General features: G+C 41.1%; 1 long non-coding RNA gene across 1 annotated transcript; it reads right to left on the bottom strand.

Moving 5' to 3' along the window:
* Positions 1-1,705: 1,705 nt before the first annotated feature.
* LOC125931728 (uncharacterized) lies at positions 1,706-8,504 on the bottom strand. The gene is made up of 3 exons (XR_007460480.1): positions 7,060-8,504; positions 4,902-4,942; positions 1,706-4,138 (listed from the first exon to the last, which is right to left on the bottom strand). It is a non-coding gene; the product is annotated as an uncharacterized LOC125931728 (long non-coding RNA).
* Positions 8,505-12,834: the final 4,330 nt, after the last annotated feature.

Here is a 12,834-nt window from a genome sequence, read left to right on the forward strand (position 1 = left end):
AAAGTGACTGGCTCCATATAATTGTGCCCAAGTTAGCCTTGTCCAGGTGTCTTTTATGTAGTATGCCCTTTTAGTCTTTCTAAATGTCTGTTCTTTACCTCCAGCAAGGCTATTAAAAGCTTTAGAGAAGAGGGGTGCCTGGGTGGTTCAGTTAGTTAAGTGTCAGACTCTTGGTTTTAGCTCAGGTCATGGTCTCACAGGTTTGTGAGATTGAGCCCACATCAGACTCTGTGCTGACAGCACAGAGATTGCTTGGGATTCTCTTTCCCCCTTTCTCTCTGCCTCTCTCCTGCTTGCATGCTCTCTCTCCCAAAATAAATGAATAAACTTTTAAAAAAATTTTTTAATGTTTATTTATTCTTGAGAGAGAGGGAGAGACAGACAGAGCATGAGCAGGGGAGGGGCAGAGCGAGAGAGGGACACAGAATCCAAAGCAGGCTCCAGGCTCTAAGCTGTTGGCACAGAGCCCAATGCAGGGTTTGAACTCATGAGCCGTGAGATCATGACCTGAGCCGAAGTTGGACGCTTAACTGACTAAGCCACCCAGGCACTCTGAATAAACATTTTTTTTAACAAATCTTTAGAGTAGAGGCTAGTACCGCTGTGTCCAGCACCTAAGACAGCACAGGAAGTCTCTGTTCCTACCATTTGATTCATCTGTTTCCTTTCTATCCTCTCCCAATGTCACTGCCATTGTGCAGATCCCATTTGAGTCTGTTGGTATATACTTTCAATTGAAAGAACAGAAAATTCCAACTCAGCTGATTTTAAAAGGAGGAAATTTATTATCTTGCATCTAAATCCAGGAGTGGGCAGCTTTGGAGTTGCCTAATTCAACAACTCAACAATGTCATAAAAAAAATCCTGACTCTAGGGGCGACTAGGTGGCTCAGTGGATTAAGCATCTGACTTCAGCTCAGGTCATGATCTCACAGTTTGTGAGTTCAAGCCCCGCATTGGGCTCTGTGTTGACAGCTCAGAACCTGGAGCCTGTTTCGGATTCTGTGTGTGTCTGTCTTTGCCCCTCCCCCCTCATGTTCTGTCTCTCTCTCTCTCTCTCAAAAACTAAATAAGCATTAACAAAAATACTGATTCTTTCCATCTTTCTGATCTGCAACCCCTCAGCATGTTTGTTTAGCAACTCTCATGGTCACCAGATGGCTGTTACACTTCAGGCATTGTATCCAAACATAGTACAATGGTTCAATGGTAGGAGAGGAAGGCCTCTCTTCCTGTGTGTTTACTGCTATTACTCAGGAAACCTTTCTCAGAACCTCCCTAGCACACTTCCTTTCACATCTCAGTGGCCTGAATTACATCATGCCTATAACTAAACCAGTCACTAGCAGGAGGGATGAAATGACCATGATTGGCATAGAAAATGGAGATTCTGCCCACAAGAAAGAAGGGGGAGGTGGCTATTGAGTCAACAAACAATTCTGTCTGCTACAACCCCTTACTGAATAACCATCCCTTTCTCATTCAGAGATCTTATCATCAATTCCTAATTGGAAGGCCTGGTTGGGAAAATCATTGGGGTGTGGAAGTGAGGTGGGTTAGGACCTGAAAAAACTCTCCCCTCAATCTATCATAGGGGCCAGAAATTCCATAATCAAAGATGCATTCCTTTGCCTTCTTACTCTGACCTCCTCAGAAAATGTAAATACTCTTTTTTTTCCAAATTTTTATTTAAATTCCAGTTAGTTATCATACAGTGTAATATTAGTTTCAGGTGTACAATATGATGATTCAAGACTTACATACAACACCCAGTGCTCATCACAAGTGCACAAGTGTCCTTCCTTAATCCCCATCACTTATTTCAGCCATCCTCCCACTAACCTTCCCTATGGTAACCATCAGGTTTTCTCTATAGTTAAGAGTCAGTTTCTTGGTTTTCTTTTTTTCTCCCATGTTCATTTATTTTGATTCTTAAATTCCACATATGAGTGAAATCATATGGTATTTGTCTTTCTTTGACTTATTTTGCTTAGCATTATACTCTCTAGCTCCATCCATATCTTTGCAAATGGCAAGATTTCATTCTTTTATATGGCTGAGTAATATTCATACACACACACACATATACACACATATATACATACCATCATTTCTTTATCCATTTATCAATTGATGGACATTTCAGCTCTTTCCATAATTTGGCTATTATAGGTAATACTGCTATAAACATCAGTGTGCACACATCCCTTCAAATTAGTGTTTTTGTATCCTTTGGGTAAATGCCAAGTTGTGCAATTGCTGGATCTTAGGGCAGTTCTATCTGTAACTTTTTAAGAAATCTCCATACTGTCTTCCGGAGTGGCTGCACCAGTTTGCATTCCTACCAACAGTGTAAGAGGGTTCCCCTTTCTCTGCATGCTTGCCAACACCTGTTGTTTCCTGTGTTGTTAATTTTAGCCATTCTGACGGGTGTGAGGTATCATTGTAATTTTGATTTGTATTCCCCTGATGGTGAGTAATGTTGAGGATCTTTTATGTGTTTGTTGGCCATCTAAATGTCTTCTTTGGAAAAATGTCTATTCATTTCTTCTGGCCATTTTTTAACTGGATTGTTTGGTTTTCGGGTGTTGAGTTTTAGAAGTTCTTTATAGATTTTGGGTACTAGCTCTTAACAGATATGTCATTTGCAAATATCTTCTCCCATTTAGCAGGTTGCCTTTTAGTTTTGTTGATTGTTTCCTTCATTGTGTGGAAGCTTTTATCTTAATGAAGTCACAATAGTTCACGTTTGCTTTTGTTTCTCTTGCCTCAGGAGATGTATCTAGTAAGATGCTGCTATCGCCAATGTCAAACAGGTTACTGCCTGTGTTCTCATCTAGGATTTTAATGGTTTCCTGCCTCATATTTAAATCTTTCATCCATTTTGAATTTATTTTTGTGTATGGTGTAAGAAGTGGTCCAGTTTCATTCTTTTGCACGTTGCTGTCCAGTTTTCCCAACACCATTTGTTGAAGAGACTATCTTTTTCTCTTTGGATATTCATTCCTGCTTTGTCGAAGATTAATTGACCATATAGTTGTGGGTTCATTTCTGTGTTTTCTATTCTGTTCCATTGATCTATGTGTCTATTTTTATGCCAGTACCATGGTGTTTTGATTACTACAGCTCTGAAATATAACTTGAAGTCTGAAATTATGATGCCTCCACCTTTGCTTTTCTTTTCCAAGACTGCTTTGGCTACTTGGGGTCTTCTGTGATTCCATACAAATTTTAGGATGTTTGTTCTAGCTCCGTGAAATATGCTGGTGGTATTTTGATAGGGATTGCATTAAATGTGTAGATTGCTTTGGGTAGTACAGACAGTTTAGCAACATTTGTTCTTCCAATTCATGAGCATGAGATGTTTTTCTATTTCTTTGTGTCATCAATTTCTTTCATCAGTGTTTTATAGTTTTCAGAGGACAGATCTTCTATCTCTTTGGTTAGATTTATTCCTAGGCATCTCATGGTTTTTGGTGCAATTGTAAATGGGATTGATTTCTTGATTTCTCTTTCTGCTGCTTCATTATTGGTGTAACGAAATGCAAGAGATTTCTGTACATTGATTGTGTATTCCGCGACTTTACTGAATTTGTGTATCAGTTCTAGCAATTTTTTGGTGAAATTTTTGGATTTTCTATATAGAGTATCATGTCATCCGCAAATAGTGAAAGTTTGACTTCTTCCTTGCCAATTTGGATACTTTTTATTTCTTTGTGTTTTCGATTGTGGCTAGAAATTCCAGTACTATGTTAAATAACAGTGGTGAGAGTGAACATTCCTATCTTGTTCCTAACCATAGAGGACAAGCTCTCAGTTTTTCCCCTTTGAGGATGATATTAGCTGTGGGTTTTTCGTATATAGCCTTTATTATATTGAGATATGTTTCCTTTAACCCTAGTTTGTTGAGGGTTTTTTTTTTTTAACATGAATGGATGTTGTACTTTGTCAAATGCTTTTTCTGAATCTATTGAAAGGATCATATGATTCTTATCCTTTCTTTTCTTAATGTGGTGTATCATGTTGGTTGATTTGCAAATATTGAACCACCTTGGAAGTCCAGGAATAAATCCTACTAGAAAATGCAAATAGTCTTGATCAAATTGAAGCTGGTGATAATTCTTTTGGAGACTACAAACTGTAAAGAGACACAAGGGAATTTTGGGGGGAGATGGAAATGTTTTATATATCTTGATCCAGGTAATGGTTACATGCATGTACACACAGGTATATTAGTTTCCTATTGATGCTGTAGAACAATTTACCATAGACTTGGTGGCTTAAAAAAGCACTTACTCTCTTACAGTTCTGGAGGTAAGAAATCCAAAATCAGTTTCATTGGGCCAAAATCAAGTTGTCAGCCAGGCTACACCTGAACAGCAACAGCCACCTTGTGACCATAAGAGACTATGGGTTTGAATCCATGCCCTTGTCCCTCGAGAGCTGCATTCCTTGACTGTGGCTCCTTCCTCCATTTTCAAAGCCAGTAACATAGCATCTTGCTTCAGTTCTCATATTGCCTTGTTTAGGTAGCCCAATCTCCTTCTAGCTACAGAGAAGCTATAGACATAAACAGAGGTTCCTTCTTTAAAAAGACTAGTGGTTAAATTTAGGGCCCACCTAGATGATGCAGAATAATCATCTCAAGACCCTTAATTTAATCATGCCTGCAAAGTCCCTTTTGCCACATAAGGTAACATTCATAGGTTCCAGGGATTAGGACTGTATACCTTTGGGGTCCATAATTTAGCCTACCACAGTAAATACAAATATATCAAGCTGTGCCATTAAGATTTGTGTAATTTTCTGTTTGTAAATTACACCTCAGTCAAGCAATGCACATACTCCTAGAAAAGAGATAATGATTTAAGTTCAATCATAGTAATGAATTAAAGACCTACCAGATCTATTCTCTTCCTGCTGAGAGGACCATGGATCTGAGCTGAAAGAGGGGAAAAGCTTCAAGCGTGGGTCTGGAGACAAAAGTAAGCTGAAGGCTAGTCCAAAAGTACATTCATTCTGAAGTTTTGCCTTCCACACAGACACCAACTTTGGCAAGTACATAACTCTCCTGTATGTCCAGCATTAGTTTCAGTCCCACTATGGTCCCTGCAGAGTCTGGGCTTCTGCCTCTAACTGAAAATCCCTGAGAAGGGCAGAGTAACAGCAACTAAAATACAAGCCCCTGGGTCATATACTGGCAAGAAATGGCAAAGGCTAACATAGTTAGCTGTACAAAAGGAATATGGGACAGCTGTCAGCTGTCAGCAGCCACAGTAAGGAGAAGGAGGTAGGGAAGGCCCAGCCCTCTGAGCCACAGCCATAGCCATTCCCTGAGGAATGAGGGTTGAGGGCTGGCATCTATGGATAGATACTGAAGACCAGCCAACTCTATGGGGAGGTGGAGGCAGGGTAGGGTCCTGTATCCCCAGAGTTTGGAGGTTCTGTCTCTATATTCTCTATGTCCACAAAGCCTGGACCTGGCCCCTATGAGAAGGACAGCCAAGAAAGGAAGATTACTATTGCTGCTGCCACTATGGGGGTCCTGGCAGCTGTAGGACAGAAATATCTCTAATTCCACGAGTGGTCATACGAGGCAAGTGAAGCTGCTTAGAGCCTATAACACGGACTTAGTTGGATTGGGGAGACTCAAAAACTGAGGGGGAAGGTTTACATTAGGTGGGGGTGATACAAATGTCAATTGCCTATTCCCTCCACATGCAACATCCTTTCCGGAGAACCTGCCCCTGGGCCAAGAACCCTTTGATACCTTCCTCTCCAACAAGAAAAGTTCAAGGCTCACAAACATGTGCACACACAGCTCAATACACTCAACCTTCCCTCCCCAATCACCACCCCCACTTACAGGAGATTGACTCCTGCTGTGCACATAAGCTGGGATAATCAAGGCTTCTGAACAGTATGCTTCAAGAGTCCTAAGTCCCACGTGGTGTGGGGCTGGGAAAGGGGCACTCTTTCCCAAACTTTTGGCTTTTGTGTGGCCTATAATAACTGATCAAGAGATACAGAAACACTAGTGTGTGACACAACACTCTCCTTTCAGAATCACAAAGGCCTATACTTTGAGTCCTCCTATTTCTATCCCTCACCATGCTTTTCCTTTAATGTCTCTGACTCCCCTTTGATCCCAGTCCTCAGGTTCAATGCCTCATAAGGCCAAAGCTCTGTAGTTCTTCTTCGCAAGTTCCCCTGACTTTAACACCATCAGATGCAACACCTACCCCCACCTTGTCCCAGCAGCAAGAACTTGCTAATCTTTAGCCACTAATCTTTTAGTCTTTAATCTGCTTTCCAAATTCTTGGCACCTGAGCTATTTATAAAGAAGTATTTTATGCCCCCCTCCCATAACTCTATTCTTCTTCGCTGACCCCCACCAATCTAAACTCAAAGGACCTTAAGTATAAGAGGCTGAGGAGGCGAGCTTAGCAACCAGACCTGGAGACGGATGTGAGCTTCATCTCTCTCCCAAGGTAACAGTCCAAAGTCCTCTATTTCTAGCCTGTACTAGGTCCCATATCCCTTGCCTTTAGCATCCCCATTAATATATCAAGGAGCACTTGAGGAGCACCTTTCTTGACACAGCTAGCGGGCACTTGGGCTGAAAACCCTGTGAGAGACCTCTGGAATCTCCCTTAAGCTCACCCCTCAGGCCATACCTAATATGCATCAAAGAGAAGCACTAGACAGACATCTCCCTCTCTCTCAGGGTCCCTACTCCAAGGCCTAGCACCTGGGGACGTGGATGGGGATAAGACTGGGAAAATTAGGGAAAGGTGAAGAGAGTGATGAACAGATTCAAGGAAGGCTTTCATCCTCCATGGAAGTTTCTGCCAAGAGCATGAGGACACCAACCCCTTCTCTCCCACACCTTTCTCCTCTCTTAGCCGAGAGTTAAGGCCACCATGAGGTGAACTCAGGCTCAGAATCCACTGCAGGAGCAAAAGCAGACAGAATCCATTTTTCTTCATTCATTCATTTATTCATTCATTCACTCATTCATTTATTCGTGTATCTAACAAACATATCTTGACACCTACTGTGTGTTAGGTGATGTCCAGCCTCATCCAGTCCAATTTTCCTCATACTTGTCTGGATGGAGGCCTCTCTTAAGCCCCCTTCCAGACAAGTTTCTTCTCAATGAAGATGCTCAAGAGTGCTCCAGCTATCCCAGGAAGCCTTGCTCCTTCTAGAGAATAGGCAATATGGTTAGTCAACAATTTGTAAAAATAGTTTTTTCCCCCAGTGTCTGGGATGGGTGAGAGTATGGCTGAATAAATAACCTTGGCAGGAGGGAGAATATAGGGCACTTAATGGTGGTGAGGCATATATTTAAGGAGGAAAGGTTACACCACACTAGGTGTGTCTGGATGGTATCCCAGAGTGGGGCAAGAATAGGGACCAAATGAATGAGCCTTCCTCCTCTGTCCCTCTTCTCAGAAAAGGCTCAACATCAACTCCATGGCCAACATGTCAAGGTAAGTAAGAACTCCTTCTAATTCTCTGATTCTGTGACTTGTCCCCTACCCAAATCCAAGTATTTGCCTTTGGGGTAGTGGAGTCTCCAACTTTCCCCCAACTTATAGCTTGAATTCTACTCCAATTACCTCCACCTTTGCCCCATTTCATGTTCCTTGGGCCTCTTCTAATCCTAGGAATATTTCCCTTTTTCTCCCCCACTTCCCTTTCTTTTCTCTCCCTTCTTCTCTTCCCTTCTCTCCCAATGACCATCCCTATTTTCTTCCTGATTTTCTTTTTATAGGGTGTATAAGAAGACCTGCTCCAATGGGAAGGTGAGAGAACCTGGCCTAGCTGGGCAAATGAGGGGGCAAAAGGGATAGTTGGGTACATCCTTCAAGGTCTCAGGGGGAAATCCACTCAAAGATGATTATGGGGGGGCGCCTGGATGGCTCAGTTGGTTGAACATCTGACTTTGGCTCAGGTCATGATCTCACAGCTCATGAGTTTGGGCTCTGCATCGGGCTCACAGAGTTCACTTCAGATCCTCTGTCCCCCTCTCTCTCTGCCCCTCCCCAACTTGCATTCTGTCTCTCAAAAATAAAATAAAACAAACAAACAAACAAAAAAGATGACTAAGACAATAACATGCAAAGTTGTTCCACAACAGCTTGCCATCTACCTGGGGAAACGGGACTTCGTGGACCATGTGGACATGGTGGATCCCATTGGTCAGTGAGTCCAAAAAGGGAAAGATCCTGGGGAGAAGGGGAATGGAAGCCAGGGACTAAAAGAAAGAAAAAAAGAGGGGCGTGCAGAAGATGAGGCCAATTAAAGGGGAAAATGGGAGGAAGTATTTCAGAGATTGATTCTGTTTCATAGTCTAAGGATTTTTCCTGACCAGGGTGCTGTTTTTCCTTCTCTACACAGATGGTGTAGTCCTGGTTGATCCTGATTACTTAAAAGGTCGAAAGAGTAAGTAAAAATTCTTTTGGCCTTTGTATGTGCCAGGGACCCCCAACTGAAATGTCACACACACCAGACAAGTAACCTGAGTGAGTAGACTGGGCAAGTGGACTAGAGGGGTATAAGAAAATCAAAAAGTGGTTGGAACTGTGGGTGCCTCATCTGGTGGGGGCTAACAACTGGGGATTTTTGCCCAGTGTGGCCAAATCTTCTGATTGTTGGAAAAGAACTGGAAATAAAGCTCAGAATAAGACCTTCAGAGGCCCAAATTCTAAACAGATGATGGTACCTCTTCCCCAAGTAATATTCAAGATAGAAATAGAAATAGATTTCTAAACCAGAAATAAAATCTTATTTTTCAAAATTACACAGAATTGACATGTGTGCTGGACTTAAAATAGTTTCTTTCTAAAATTTCTGATTTTCTTTATTATTGTCAGCAGTACTATTGCTTCATTGTTAAAATGAACATGGGCATACACTGGCTATGGAAATATTCAGTATTCCAGAAATCCATATTTTTATGCAAATTTCCTGAATTTCAAATGTTGGCAACTAACTAAAAGATTTTTAAAGGCCTGGATAGATCAAAAAATGTTATTTTTTCTTAGGCTGGATATGACCCTCATATTGCCATTTTGCAACCTCTGGTATTATCTTTCCACCTCTTCTGTGGAGGGAAACCCCCTATCTTTTCTGTTAAAAAAAATCCCAAGAAACAGAGAAAACAATAACTCTAGCAAGTAACAACAAGAGACATTACTATGGCCACAGTACTATAGATCAAGATTCCATTGAAATATTTTCTCATTTCTTTTTAAAATAATTTTTACTCTTTGATTCAATTAGATTGAAAATTGGGTTTGACTTGAAAAGGCTCAGAACAAATTGATGAATACTAGTTCAAACATAACCTTTAAGATATTATGAGATAGGGGCACCTAGGTGGCTCAGTCAGGTAAGCACAGCTCAGGTCATGATTTCATGGTTTGTGTGCACTGGCCCCTGCATTGGGCTCAATGCTGACAGTGTGGACAAAGCCGCTAGGGATTCTGTCTCTCTGCCTCTCCCTCACTCCTTCTCTCTCTGAAAAATAAACAAACATAATAAACAAACAAACAAACAGTGTAGATAAGCAGTCCAGCCAGTTTTAAATATCAGAGGAATTCTGGGGAATAACCAGTAAATTAACCAACTTGTGTAAGACTCTCAATTACTCTGTATTTCTTAAACCTAAATCATTTTTCATATTCCTAGCACATCTTCAGAATAACCTACAGGAAGAAATGTTTAGTTTAAAAAATACATGCTGATCTAGAAATAAGATGTGTTTTTTCCTTTTATTTGCATCGTTTTTATGTCCCTTAGTAGAGTTTTATATTATTATTCATTTAAGTTGTGTATATTTCTCTTTTTTAATGTTTATTCATTTCTGAGAGAGAGAGAGCACAAGCAGGAGAGGAGCAGAGAGAGAGGGAGACACAGAATCCGAAGCAGGCTCCAGGCTCCGAGCTTTCAGCACAGAGCCTGACCCAGGGCTCAAACTCTCAAACCGTGAGATCGTGACCTGAGCCTAAGTCCGCAACCCAACTGACTGAGCCACCCAGGCGCCCGAAGTTGTGTTTATTTCTTAAGTTTGTTCCTTAGCTATTTTATGTTTTTTTCTACTTTTTTGAAGATAATTTTATCTGCATCATATTTTTTTTTAATAATTTAAGTTTATGTATTCATTTTGAGAGAGACAGAGCACGAGCTGGGGAGGGCCAGAGAGATAGATATAGAGAGAGAGAATCCCAAGCAGGCTCTGCAGAATCAGCACAGAGCCCGACATGGGGCTCAAACCCACGAAACTGTGAGATTATCACCTGAGCCGAAATCAAGAGTCGGATGCTTAACTGACTGAGCCACCCAGGTGCCCCATATTTGCATCACATTTTCTGACATTTTTTTCTATCAAGTTCCATTTGTTGATAAAGGCCAGTGGTAGGGCAGTACATGTGCTTGTGTGAAAGATAGGTTTTTTATCAAAAATCTATGTGGGATCTCTCTGTATTATTTCTTACAACTGCATGTGAATCTACAATGATCTCAGGTAAAAACTTCAATTTCAAAAAGGCTATGAGGAAGAAGTCATAAATATCTAAGGTACCCTTATGTTTAATTATAGAAACAAATTTGGGAACCAAGCACAAGAATTTTTTTAATTTTTTTTATTTTTGAGAGAGAGAGGCAGAGTAAGAGTGGGGGAGGGGCAGATAGAGGAGACACAGAATCCAAACAGCCTCCAGGCTCTGAGCTGTCAGCAAAGAGCCTGACATGGGGCTTGAACCCACAAACCATGAGATCATGACCTGAGCAGAAGTCAGACACTACTGACTGAGCCACCCAGGCACCCCACAAGTGCAAGAGATATTAACAGCAGTTATCTCTGGAATATAATGTATGATGGCAGAGCTTTGATTTTTTTGTTTGTAGTTTCTGATTTTCACACAATTAATATGTATTATTTGTAAAATAAACCCAAACATTTATTTGTAAAATAAACCCAAACTTTAGAATAGATGTTGAATTTTTAAAAATGAAAACAAGCTCTTTTCTAGCACGAAAAAAGGATGATCCTAAACTGTTGAAGAAACAGGAAGGATGAGGGGGGTGATGCCCTCCCCACTTGCAAACAGGGGGATGTGCCAATAACAATTCATCTGCTTACCGCCCTCACCTCAGGGGCTATTACATACATACCTTCTGCCTCACCCCTCCTGATCTTTTCCTGTCTTATTCCTCATCTTCATTTCCTCCCTCCCCATGCTTCCTTCCAGCCACCTCTTTTCCTCTCCTTCTCATCTTCTCTGTCTTTTCCTTTCCTTTTTTCCTTCTTTCCTTTTCCTTTTCTTTCTCTCCCTCTTTTTTTTTTTTTTTTTTTTTTTTGGTTTAACAGTATTTTTTTTTTTTGGATAAAATAGATGTTTTTTTCAATATATGAAATTTATTGTCAAATTGGTTTCCATACAACACCCCCTGCTCATCCCAAAAGGTGCCCTCCTCAATACCCATCACCCACCCTCCCCTCCCTCCCACCCCCCATCAACCCTCAGTTTGTTCTCAGTTTTTAAGAGTCTCTTGTGCTTTGGCTCTCTCCCACTCTAACCTCTTTTTTTTTTTTTCCTTCCCCTCCTCCATGGGTTTCTGTTCAGTTTCTCAGGATCCACATAAGAGTGAAAACATATGGTATCTGTCTTTCTCTGTATGGCTTATTTCACTTAGCATCACACTCTCCAGTTCCATCCACGTTGCTACAAAGGGCCATATTTTGTTCTTTCTCATTGCCATGTAGTACTCCATTGTGTATATAAACCACAATTTCTTTATTCATTCATCAGTTGATGGACATTTAGGCTCTTTCCATAATTTGGCTATTGTTGGGAGTGCTGCTATAAACATTGGGGTACAAGTGCCCCTATGCATCAGTACTCCTGTATCCCTTGGGTAAATTCCTAGCAGTGCTATTGCTGGGTCATAGAGTAGGTCTATTTTTAATTTTCTGAGGAACCTCCACACTGCTTTCCAGAGTGGCTGCACCAATTTGCATTCCCACCAACAGTGCAAGAGGGTTCCCGTTTCTCCACATCCTCACCAGCATCTATAGTCTCCTGATTTGTTCATTTTGGCCACTCTGACTGGCGTGAGGTGATATCTGAGTGTGGTTTTGATTTGTATTTCCCTGATAAGGAGCGACGTTGAGCATCTTTTCATGTGCCTGTTGGCCATCCGGATGTCTTCTTTAGAGAAGTGTCTATTCATGTTTTCTGCCCATTTCTTCACTGGGTTATTTGTTTTTCGGGTGTGGAGTTTGGTGAGCTCTTTAGAGATTTTGGATACTAGCCCTTTGTCCGATATGTCATTTGCAAATATCTTTTCCCATTCTGTTGGTTGCCTTTCAGTTTTGTTGGTTGTTTCCTTTGCTGTGCAGAAGCTTTTTATCTTCATAAGGTCCCAGTAATTCATTTTTGCTTTTAATTCCCTTGCTTTTGGGGATGTGTCAAGTAAGAGATTGCTACGGCTAAGGTCAGAGAGGTCTTTTCCTGCTTTCTCCTCTAGGGTTTGGATGGTTTCCTGTCTCACATTCAGGTCCTTTATCCATTCTGAGTTTATTTTTGTGAATGGTGTGAGAAAGTGGTCTAGTTTCAACCTTCTGCATGTTGCTGTCCAGTTCTCCCAGCACCATTTGTTAAAGAGACTGTCTTTTTTCCATTGGATGTTCATTCCTGCTTTGTCAAAGATGAGTTGGCCATACGTTTGTGGGTCTAGTTCTGGGGTTTCTATTCTATTCCATTGGTCTATGTGTCTGTTTTTGTGCCAATACCATGCTGTCTTGATGATGACAGCTTTGT

This window comes from Panthera uncia, chromosome X (genome assembly GCF_023721935.1).
Source record: "Panthera uncia isolate 11264 chromosome X, Puncia_PCG_1.0, whole genome shotgun sequence".
NCBI classification, from domain to species: domain Eukaryota; kingdom Metazoa; phylum Chordata; class Mammalia; order Carnivora; family Felidae; genus Panthera; species Panthera uncia.